Source organism: Biomphalaria glabrata, chromosome 11 (genome assembly GCF_947242115.1).
Source record: "Biomphalaria glabrata chromosome 11, xgBioGlab47.1, whole genome shotgun sequence".
Classification (NCBI taxonomy): domain Eukaryota; kingdom Metazoa; phylum Mollusca; class Gastropoda; family Planorbidae; genus Biomphalaria; species Biomphalaria glabrata.
In genome coordinates this window covers 31,673,156-31,685,878 of record NC_074721.1, presented here as the reverse complement: position 1 = coordinate 31,685,878, position 12,723 = coordinate 31,673,156, and the positions used below count along the sequence as shown (strand labels likewise).

The 12,723-nt window shown below is 36.4% G+C and overlaps 3 non-coding genes across 3 annotated transcripts; 2 read left to right on the top strand and 1 right to left on the bottom strand.

Moving 5' to 3' along the window:
• Positions 1–2,426: 2,426 nt before the first annotated feature.
• Trnan-guu (transfer RNA asparagine (anticodon GUU)) lies at positions 2,427–2,500 on the bottom strand. Its single transcript has one exon. It is a non-coding gene; the product is annotated as a tRNA-Asn (tRNA).
• Positions 2,501–2,902: 402 nt separating this feature from the next.
• Trnaa-ugc (transfer RNA alanine (anticodon UGC)) lies at positions 2,903–2,974 on the top strand. The gene has a single exon. It is a non-coding gene; the product is annotated as a tRNA-Ala (tRNA).
• A 9,287-nt stretch (positions 2,975–12,261) lies between these two features.
• Trnaq-uug (transfer RNA glutamine (anticodon UUG)) lies at positions 12,262–12,333 on the top strand. The gene has a single exon. It is a non-coding gene; the product is annotated as a tRNA-Gln (tRNA).
• Positions 12,334–12,723: the final 390 nt, after the last annotated feature.

The following is a 12,723-nucleotide window of genomic DNA, read 5'->3' as shown; positions in this document are numbered from 1 at the left end:
TCCTTGGGTACCAACTTAGACCGTAGTGTATGTATTGTAACCCTAAAACAAACTTAAGACCCTCAAAAAAAATAAAGTTGTCCGACTCTATTACAGCTATAGTATTTTATGGATCTAGGCCATGTCTACAATGTTGACATGAGAAAAGATAGAAAGGATTTAGACCTAGATCTAATTTTAAGAAATACACTTTGCGCAGATAGTTTTTTACTTTGACACATGAAAAGACAAAAGAAGATCCATTGATTTCATTATATAATAAAATTAACCTTCAATTTTGTGTTTCAAAAGCATTTTTTACATTAATTAGTTCCTTATATCTGTGATTACAGATTTCCTGACGAACATTCTTTCATTAGACAATTCCGTAATGAATCGCGTACTAAATATTAATTCGTTTAATTGTTTACTTTATAATCCCATCCCTAGATCTAAAACTCTAATTCAACTCTAAGATGATAACACTTCTCTTCGAACAGATAGTTTTGTACTTTAACACATAAACATATTAATTAAAGTCCATTCATTTCATATTTTGATCAAATAAACATTCAAATTTGGTTTTCTAAAGCTACATTCATTTACGAAAGCTGCGAAGCCGAGTTAAAGGCCTAGATCTATATTCATTCATGAATCGCGTACTAAAAATTATTTCGTTTTATTGTTACTTTATAATCCCATCCCTAGATCTAAAACTCTAATTCAACACTAAGATGATAAAACTTCTCTTCGCACAGATAGTCTTATACTTTAACACTTAAACATATTAATTAAAGTCCATTCATTTCATATTTTGATCAAATAAACATTCAAATTTGGTTTTCTAAAGCTACATCCGTTTACGAAAGCTGCGAAGCCGAGTTGAGATAGGCCTAGATCTATATTCATTCATGACTCGCGTACTAAAAATTATTTCGTTTAATTGTTCACTTTATAATCCCATTTATTTAACAAAGCTATCGCTCTTTTCGTTTTTAATAGATAAGAATGTATCGACTTCGGGTAAACCATTTTCGCAAAACTAATTTTATTTTCGTAGCGAAAGAGAAATAACGTGAAAGGATCATTAGCTACGTTTAACATACATCTAAATCCAATCCACTAGATTATTCAAAAGCAAATGTTTTAATTTAAAAAAAAATGGATTTAAGCCTATTAGCTATTTTTACATTGACACATTCGCTTTACTTATTACATTATTATTTCGTTTAATTGTTTACAAAACACTCTCAGTGACTATATCGAAAGTAATGCGCAAATAAAGACCCGCGGGTCGCGGGTAACATATGTCTAGTATATATATATATTTATGTTTTGAATTTCAGCTGTTTAAATCTCTGCTGCAAGAAATGAATTGCAGTGTCCACAATTCTGTTGAAGCAATTTATACTGTAGTCATCTTCTTTTGGTTTAAATTCGCCCTATTATTACATTTTTATCAAATAAAAGCTGACAATGCCTTTTTTTTTCCACGCGTAGGACTGGCGTTTTCCTTATTGAATGACACTTCAAAATGACAGTGTAGTCTCTTTTCATGAAATGTTTATGAGTTTTCAGGAGATTTTAATAATTTCAGGATATTTGCAGTTCCAAATTCACAAAATTTGTTGCGTGACGTCATAATCATAATGATGGTTTCCAACAAAGTCACATGCTCAATGGACCTCATTAACCAATCGTAAACAAGCAATATTTAGTCACGTGATAATATTGATAAAACAGCGAAAAAAATGTCACGTGATAGCCATTGTGTATTAAAATTAGATCGTAATTTGTATATGCGAAATAGAGAATCACGTGGCAAAATGTTGTTTGTTTACGGATTGGTGAATGAGGTCCATCGTAGGTCTAGCCAGTTTTGCATTTCCACGATATTGGCTTACTAAGTAGGGTAACCAATACTTTGGGTGAGATTAATAAATAAATGTTTCAGTAACCTACTAGACCAGAGCTGGAACCCAATACCCACGCGTCCCACATTTGTCATTCTGCTCTGCCCTTGATCTTGCCGGTAAAAATGTATTAATACTTGAAAGGTTGAACAACCAAATATTCTGAGAAACTTGTGAATTGGTTCAACGTACACAAACATTATGTAATTAATTAGTTACTGGTTTACGAAACAAACAATGAAACGCCAATACTTAAAGTTTAGAGTAGAGAATAAATAAAGTCTGGGCAGCCCGGACCCTGGCATATGTCTGGTTCAATATAAAGCTAGGACCAAATAAAAATAAAAACAATAACACATCTTGAAGATAACGTTATGTAAATATATAGGTACTATTAATTAAACAGTGTGTAAGCAGCTATATCCCTAAATAAACACGTCTATAAAATATTTAAAATTTATTAAAAATCGCTCGCAATAATTAGATAACGAAGTAAAAAATGTTTCCTTTTTTAAAAAATATAGGAAAACATAACGTCCCTGGGTGGGCTCGAACCACCAACCTTTCGGTTAACAGCCGAACGCGCTAACCGATTGCGCCACAGAGACATGTACTGTTATAGCGTCTTAAAAAGACAACTTTCCAAAATCTTTTCTTCACAGTACACGCCCTTTACAATCTGTAACAATGTGTGCCGTTAGTGTTTTGATCATATTAATCTAGATCCAGAAGTTATTATAATTATAAATTTTGATGTTCTAAATATTAATTGTAGATGCTAGTCTAGACTCCTGTAATTAAATTGCACTACTAAAACAATAATCAAACAATATCAATGTTTAACTGTGGCCTAGATCTAGAGTGTACATTCGTCGTCAGAAGAAAACCTGGCCAGCGTGTAATTTTTACGCCTTGCCTCGAACTACTGGCTGAGCCAGCGAAAGAAGCTTTGGAAAAAAAATGTAGGTCATGTCAGGCTACTCTTTCTTTCTGTCGTCACGTATTACATAGGGGATGTAGCTCAGTGGTAGAGCGTCCGCTTTGCATGTGAAAGGCCCCGGGTTCGATCCCCGGCATCTCCATATTTTTTAAATTATTTTTTGTTATTGTTTTTTTTTTTATATGTTACAAAAAATGATTACAAAGTTCAAAATTGATTACAGTCTAAACTTTCTTTACATTTTTTTTTCACATCTCTACATATTATGTTCCTCAACGAACAAGTGGACAGTAACAGATTTGTTTAAAAATGTATTTTCACATTTTACAAAACACTTCATTGCTCCAATCAAACTTTTATACCTTGATTTCAGGTTTTTTTTTCGATGCCCCCCCCCCTCTCTCTACTTTTTTTTTCTAGCGCCCTGACATACCCTAAAGCTTGGCGACATTCAATTGATCCTGCTTCCATCGCGACACGCTGTCTGTTGACCCTCCTCAAAGCTCGGCATGTTGCTCTGAGCGCAGCCTTTCGCCAACATCGTCAATCACCCTCGGACATGCGCAGCTAACCCATCTGCCCCGCCATAATCCCCTCGGGGAGGATTCTCTCTTGGTGACCCGAACGAGCCAGGAGCGGCTCCGGCAGCTGCGGTTACGACACGAAAGCTAGGATAAGCGGTTTATTAGACGATGTGTGAGTGGGGGGGGGGTGAGTCTTTTCACGCTCATTCATTTTCTTTTTTTTTTCCGTTACCCCCTCCCTCTCTCTCCCTCCTTTCTCCATTTTCTGTAAACACACACACACACACAATCTCTTCGACTGTCGTCAATGGAAACCTAGCAGAGAAAGCAAATAAGAGAGAGAGAGAGAGAGAGAATTAACAATTACTTAGAAAATGAGATGTAGATTTATTTTAATGGAGATTTTACCTAGAGCAGATAGCTATAAATAGCTACCTTTATTTTTTGAGGTGTATCCTGTTGTACATAAAATAAGACTTATTGAATATTTATCTAATTTAGAAGCAATACGATTTAATTTCCCCACCTTTTAGCACTTTCAAATCAAATTTCTTGGCATCTTCGATTTTAGCATATATTTTTTTTTTGTTGGTGCGAATGCTCGGTCTTAAGTGTGTAGCCTTAAACAGTTAGTACTACTAAACCAATGTATCTTATCTTATATAATCAAACGTTACTTAAAAAAACAAAACTGATTACGTCCTACGCGTCATGCATATTAACCAATGACCTATATTCTGCTAGGTCCCCGGTTTTCCTGTCTAGCTCCCATTCTGGGAAGAAGAAGCATTTGTACACATTTGTCCTATAGTATTTGTGTAAGAATGTGACTTTATCTTCTGTAAACCAAAATAAGCGTATTAAATTCTCTATTTAACTTTAAACCTACTTGCATATAATTACTTAATTATAAATATGCATAGACTCAACTTGAAAGTAGATATAGAAGTCATCATCATCTTTCCTTTGCGTTCCTCATGGAACATAGGGCCTCAGTAAAAACACGTCACTCTCCACGGTCTCTTGGTTGTTTTTTAATGGCTTCCCAGCTCTTTCCGGTCATCTCGGCTTCATCTAGCACACTGCGTCGCCACTTTCTTTTTTGGTCTTCCTTCACGACTTGTGCCCTGTGGGGGTTCCACCCTAAGGCCTATCTAGCTCTGTTGTTAGTATTTTTTCTTAGGGCGTTGCCAATCCATCGACATTTTCTCTCTAAGATCTGCACCTTTAACTTTTCTGTCCACTCATCTCCCACAGTTTGGCGTTGTCTATTTTCTCGTACCAATGTATTTTTGTTTTTGTTAGATATTTCAGACATAGGAGTAACACAAATCAAATAATCTAGCTCAATATAAAGAACATTTACGTCTTGCCTGTCCCACATGCCTAGCTATCACATCTTTCACTTTAATGCCTATTTTAAAATAGATAAATACATAAATAAACATCGAAAAAATAAAATTACGCAATTTATTAAAAACCTGGCTGTCTTTCTAAATCGACAAATAACTGAAATTCTATTTCCGTAGTGGAGACAAAGTTAGATTGGATCTAGGAAACATAGAGTCATAGTGCTCTGCTATGTTTGAGATGTGATCCAATTTGTTAAATTTTTTCTCAAAAACAATTATTTTTTTTAGCCTTGTGCGAGGCGCCCACCAATTGGATACCTTAGTAGCAAAAGCCTAGTTTGCCTATGCCTAAGGCCGGCCCTGACGATAGACTTCCTCGAGGCTACATCGGAATCTATTCAGTCTACACAACCAAAACAATCCGCCTACTTCTACTCATAGTTACATCTGAGATGAACTCCGATTGGAAACAGAGCAGGAAAGACTAGTCGTCCCGTAGTGCTCTCTAGCAAGAAACTGGGCTGTAATGCATTGTTACATTAGAACCACGCACACACACACTGCGTCAGTGCTTATCTTATCTTATCTTAAATGATACAGACGTTACTTCAAAAAAGAAGATGATTACGTCCTACGCGTCTTGCATTTAGTCATGTATATTAACCAATAACCTAAACTCCGCCAAGTCACTGGTGCTGACCACACTACGACACTGGGGGTCATATCCACAAAGTTCTGCGCTGCTTTCCGACCCCTCGTAACATCTGCCCGCAGTGCATAATGAAGTACGGACGATAGGTTCCATCGGACATGTGCGATATTCGACAAGTGACTCGTGAGAAGAAAATCTAACTGAAGCCCCCCGCCCAACCCCCACACGGACAAAAACTTTTTGGAAACCACTGGCCTACATTTTCTATATATATATATATATATATATATATATATATATATATATAAATAGATATATTACGTAATCGGTGTTACCGTCGCAATCTCGCTACCACGTGATCACCCTGCCACACATGTCTGCTGTGCACTCACTACCAATGTGATAACTCCGCCCTTGTCGTCTGCTTCGGCAGACTTCATCCTGTAGCATTATCTCCCCTTGACTCTTGTGGGTGAAAAAAACGTCAACTTCGTCTATGACACTGACTGACATTCAGGCTTGATATGCCTACACACACACACACATACAGACTCACAGATATCAAGAGTCTCCCGTGTGGAAAGATGCTCACCATGGGATCATGGCTCCGGTAGTGTCACTTGACTTGAAAAATCATTTTTCAGTTTCTGTTTTCTTCTTCTTCTTCTTCTTCTTATTATTATTATTATTATTATCATCATCATTTTGACTTTACGTTTAATGTTTCATCCATAAAGGTTGTATGTCTAAAAAAAAATGTAATCAAACCCTTATCATAATCTCATTAGGGTTTTTTCTAACATAATCAGATGAGGTCTGAGTGAATGGGCGAGTGTCATATGCGGGGCCTACAGGATTTATAAGTATATGCTTTGAATGTCATAGCACGCCTCTTAGCGTCCCCGCCTCTAATGCTGTACCTGTATCCTTTAACATTCACTATAAAATGTACTTTATCGGAGGTCAGTTATCATTGGTCAGTTATTATTGTTCACTTGATGACGTAACAGTTTGTATTGTTTTCATTACCGTTAATGTAATGACTTTAACCTACTTAATGTAAAAAAAAATCATTAAAATCAACTTCAAATTTGAACAAAACATTCAACACAGAGTATTGCAGTCTGTAACAAATGGCTGCGGTGCATTAGAATATTTAGAATGTGTGGGCAGCTGCATAATTTTATGATTGGCTGACGGGGCAGCGGAATTATCTCGCTATCGTGGGCTCCTTTTCAGGTGCAGGGCTTGGGACGGTTGCCCCACTCACCACCCCTAGAGGCTGTCTAAAATAACATTTACACTTTTTAAATGTAAAGCTATTATTAATTTCACATGACAGTCTATAAAGTCTATATAAATCTTACCATTTCAATCTTACAACAGTAATCCTACTATCATTCTAACCTGATTAAACTGAATTGTATGAATTTTTTTCTTTTGAATTTATAAAAAAAAAAAAACATTTAAAATGCGATCACCCAGATACCCCGTTCTTTCCCTACCCCTTTCCAACTGGTCCAGGCAAGTGATAGGATCATAGCGTATTGAGAAAGCTAAAAGGAAGAAACTGAGCTGAACAAAAACAAAAGGTGAAAATATTTCAAATCAAACAGATTTATTAGGGTCAGTGTAGATCAATTACAAATTTAATTAAATGACTGATCCAAATCTAATTGATACCCTTTTTTTTTAAGTTTCTTTTTTTGTTTTGCTTGCTCCATTATGCTTGAGTGAATGTTTACGACATTTAAGCGTTATACTATTGAATTATTTGGGTTCAGAACAAACCTAATTACGACAACAAAATTGATAATCGATTCAGTCCAATGTCACAAACCCGTATATTGAGAATTCATTAAAACTAGTCCAATACCACAGACATATATTATACTTGATCGGGCATGGACATCTCTAGCACTTCACAGAAATGTCGTGAAAAACATTTTTCAAAAAGCTGAAAGGCGTGGTTTTATAAAGTATTTATAAGGAAGTAAAGTTGTGTTGTTGTTTTTTCAACGCTAACCTATATAACAGATAATTGTTTAGATCTAGACGTCGCATAATTAACATTTTGCAATTTTCAGATACATTATCTAAAACTATCTAGGTCATCAATCTATTTCAATGTACGTCAGATGACTAAAATCAATAGACATGAATTATTTCAATCTAGGATTTTCGGAACATTATTTTAATGGGAACTAACAGGAAATGGCTTCATTTCATATATTTTCGTGAATAAATAGTTCTGTGATTAATAGCCCATTCTATTTAAAATCCTCCAAATGGTTTTGCAATATTTCTAAACTTTGAAAACTAAAAATCATTATTTATCTAAGATAGAAAAGATCTATTTTACTAAATTCGTGGCGACTTCTCTTACAGCTTAAAAAAGCGTTAAATATATAACAAATATTTGAGACCAAAAAAAAATCCGCTGCCGAGGACAAACGCAGACGGCTAAAAGAAAATCTAAATCAACCACCTGCGGACAATGGTTATGCTTGCCCTGGATGAGGCATAATATGTAGATCACATCTGGGGCTGCGCTGCCACGGGAAATACTGCACTCCTCACTAATCTTCGGACTCGAAGACAAGCCTTATTATATATATATAGGTGTGTTTCTCCATACAAGATCCTCTGGAAAACTATTCCATGTATCAAGGCTGCGGGCTAAAACCAAGGTTAGGAGGATACTTATCAGAGAACTCCTGTATGTTGATGATGCAGATATTGTGGCTGACTCTGATATCCAGCTTCAGACCCTGGTTGACAAACTATCTGCCGCTTGCCAGAAGTTCGGCTTAAATATTAATCAAAGCAAGACCAAGATACTTGTCCAAAACACAAATACTGCACCTCAAGTAAACATTAATGGCCACTTGAAATTGTTGATCACTTTTGCTATCTTGGCTCCATCATATCCAACAACGCTCTACTGTATAAAGACATCAACAATAGGATAGCCAAAGCAATGGGCACCATGTCACGGTTGCAGAAAAGAGTGTGGGACAACATATTGCTGACTAACAATACTAAAGCCTTAGTCTACAGGACCTGTGTGATGAGCACTTTGCTATACGGAAGTGAAGCATGGTCAACCTACTCATGGCAGGAAAAAAAGCTGAATATCTTCCACCTTCGATGCCTAAGGCGGATCTTTAAAATAAGGTGGCAAGATAAGATAACCAATGAGGAAGTGCTACGAAGAGCAGGGTGCCACGACATCCGCTCTGTTATCAGCAGCAGACGCCTTAGCTGGCTTGGCCACGTTCGCAGAATGCCAGTAGGTCGACTTCCACAGGACATCCTGTATGGCGATCTTATTGAAGGCAGGAGAGCCGCTGGTCGCCCACTTTTACGGTATACAGATGTATGCAAACGCGACATGAAACTATTTAAAATCGACACTAGCAGCTGGGAAAAAGTAGCACTGGATAGATTCACATGGAAAAAGAGTATAAGAGAAGGGTCTCGGATTGCAGATGCCATACACAACAGAAGCAGAAAGAAGGCTGAAAATGCAACTGTGCCTGTTGATTTCATATGCCCAATCTGCAACCGCAGCTGTGTATCAAGGATTGGCCTATTCAGCCACATAAGAAGTTGCAAAGGGAAAAGATCGTCTCTCGAGACGTAAAATGCCATATATATATATATATATATATTATATATATATATATATATATATATAGGTCTGTGATCTGATCATTATCGGATAAGAACTTGTTTCCGTTTTCCAGTCTATGTATAAGATATATATAGATCTGTGTCCAATAACCATCACTCAAATCAGATATTTACAATATGACGAATACCTCAACCAAAAATAAAAATAACAATGTTACAAAGACAGTTTGTGTGGAAACACAAACTCAAAATCGGCCCCCGAAGTGGTCCACCCAGGCAGGTAAAAAAGCAGGTATCAATATTTTCAGAAAGAACATCAAAATTAAATCCTATCAATGACTAATGACAGAGAAGAATGGAGAAAGAAGGTTTACAGATCTTGTGTGGTGCCCCAGCGCAGCGGTCAAGCAGACCAAAGGATAGGTAAAAATGAATATGAAGTTAAATGCGAACCTGGCCTAACTGATGTCTCATAATGAATATCTAATTGTTTTGTAAAGGTCAATCTCTTAATCAAATCCTCAAAAAAAAGAAAATAATATTTCCGTAAATAAAAAAAAAATTCCTTTAGTTATGTGTTATATGGCACTGCAGTTCACGCGACCGTTAATATGAAAATCTACTTATTAATTGTTATTTGAAATTATGTCCAACTTATATTCATACTAAATGGATTTTTTCTCTTAAAAAAGTAAACATTATTTTTGGGTAAATGTAGTAAATAGTAGGACAGAACTTACATAATATAGCAATACACATGTAAAAAAAATAATTTTAACAATAAATCTACACATATATTTCCCCTACTAATGAGCCTCCCGTGATTGTTACTATTAATAGTGAATAGTTGTAAAAGTGGTGTATTTTTATGAAAAAAACTGCTTGCATAAGTGATTTACAAAATTAGATTTTTCGCTTTTAGAAAAGAAAAAAAAAGTAGCCGTTGCATCAGAACTTTGAATGGACTAAAATATTATGATGTCGGATTTTCACTATCTTTTCTAGTTTATGAGATCTAAAAGGGACGGACGGACGGACAGACATGTCACACAAAACTAATAGCGTCTTTTCGCCTTTCGAGGGCCGCTAATAAAAATTCAATATTTTCTTTTCTGTTTTCTGTAGAAGTGTAATGGGACAAACTCTTCACGGGAAAGTAATACTCAACTCCTTTTTGTATCATTTTGGCTACAGCATTTGATGCTGAGCTATTTTATCTACGTAGACTTCATTCTATTGATCTATTGCCTTTTTAATTAATTATTTTAAATATAAATGATTTTCTATTACAAAATAATATAAATTATACAATTTAGAAATGCTGCGACCTATTGACCTAGATTAAAGCTATTATAATTACACATATATACTTACCTTCATCACAATGTTAATGTAGCACATATAGATATCAAATATTCATCTATATTTCTGTAAGAGAGCATGATATGGTCTCTATAATCTAATATTCAAGTCAATGACATGCGCCGTTCACAAAACCCCCACACTAACCTTGCTCTAATTTAGTACCATTCGAGTCTCACTAGAAATAGCCGAGCTTGACTATAAGTTAAGTACGACCTCTCAACGACCTTTAAAGACCTCAGTGATCAGAAAACGACTTGTCAAAGACAACAAATTATCTCGAAAGGGAAAACCAGTGACATTACTCATTTTAAAATGAACTTAAATGATGCAACTAAATATTGACCAAAAAAAAAAAAGAACTCTTTTTCTTAATTAAGCGACTCCACATTCTTCTTCTTCTTCTTTCGACCAGCTTTATTGCTGCTGAGCTGTGAGCTCTTTTGCAGACTTTGCCAAGGAAAAAAAGTGTGTTGTTTTCTTCAGTTGTTCAGCACAAGCGACTCCACATAAAAGTTGATTGTCTATATGGGCTTTCGGGCAAATGCCTGGTGGGCCGGTACCCCATCGAAAAGGCCGCATGTATGCCACTAAGACTTGTATTAACTTGGAACAAGATTGTGTCGTGATTTACACAATCTACACTGTATTAGTGCTACTAATCTAACGCATTTCCGAAATAATGTAAAAGCATACATCTGTATATAGCAGCGGTTCTCAACCTTTTAGGCTCGGCGACCCCTTTTTACAATCCCCCACTCTGCCGCGAGTAAATTTCCTGGTCTCGTGAAGACTAAACAGAGAAATTATCACTGTATAGAAACACGGAAATAGTTTCACATAGAAATGGTTTACCAAATGTAGTAAATTATGTTAAGCGCTTCCTCGCTATGTCTAGCGCAGATAAACCAAGCGTAGGTAACACTCAACTAACGAAATCCCATAATTCACAGACGAAAGGCCAACAATAGAAGTCAGTCGATGCTTATAGTGAATGTCGAACAAGACGTTTACAAATAACGAAGGGAACTGTCGAATGTCGTCAAGCTAAATCTTTACGTTCATGATAAGCTCCCTCTCTCTAAAGCCGTCAAGAGTAGTCTGTTTACATTGGTTTGTCTTTCGCTATTCCTTCTCAAAACCCAGTCTAGTTTTTACTAGTCGCGTCATTGTCTCCAAGTCAAAACTTCCCTTACGACATGGCTTCTAGCTATTGGTCTAAACTGCCCACAGATTGTGCAGGTCAGTGTTCAGGCCCTTCATAAGAATGGTCTCGGTCCACACACGCAAGCATACAATAGAGCAGTGTTTCCCAAACTGTGTTCCGCGGAACCCTAGTGTTCCGCGAGGCCTGAATAGGAGTTCCACGAAGTACTAGAATAATCACCAAGTAGGCCACCACGTGAAGTAATTTCTCTAAAACAAAAAAAATAAACAGAGTGCTCCGCTAAATACTCAGAATACGCGACGTGTTTCGTCACGGAAAAAGTTTGGGAACCACTGCGCTAAATACTCAGAATACGCGACGTGTTCCGTCACGGAAAAAGTTTGGGAACCACTGCGCTAAATACTCAGAATACGCGACGGTCACGGAAAAAGTTTGGGAACCACTGCGCTAAACACTCAGAATACGCGACGTGTTCCGTCACGGAAAAAGTTTGGGATCCACTGCGATAGAGACCTTGATGTACTAACAAGATTTCAGTGAACCGTAACGCGCACAGTATGCTTAGACAGTAAACCATCTTATTATGAGTCACTGATATAGATCTAGAATCTAGTATCTAAATGTTACGCTTACCTGTATTGTCCTACTAACACAAATAAAATATCCCTTTCAAAGCGATACAAATGTATCTTTCACTGTCTTAAACTCAAGTTCTGCTGCACTCATTCGGTATGTGGTTCTATGGTGTAATGGTTAGCACTCTGGACTTTGAATCCAGCGATCCGAGTTCAAATCTCGGTAGAACCTTAATTTTTTTTTCTTTTTTCTTCTGATGTCAAATATTGTGTTTCATTGGATTACGCTGTCAGGCTTGCGAGACGAACTTACTGCATACGTTTTGTTGTTTACATGACATTTACTTTCCTTGGCGGCTTTTAAATTTCTTGCTAACGGAAGCTCATTTTTTTTCTCAGGCATTATTATTTAAATAGACCTAAATCTGTTCCAACATCTCTACTTGTTATTATTGAATAAACATCAATATTCTAATATCTGTTCCAAGAAGATCACTACTTGTTATTACATTGAGTATTCCATATTTTCAGCACAGTACCCCAAAGACCTAATTTAATTTTTAATCATTGTTGGTACTAATCTGGCTAGATTTACAACAAATTTTTTTAACCGCTAAATTTA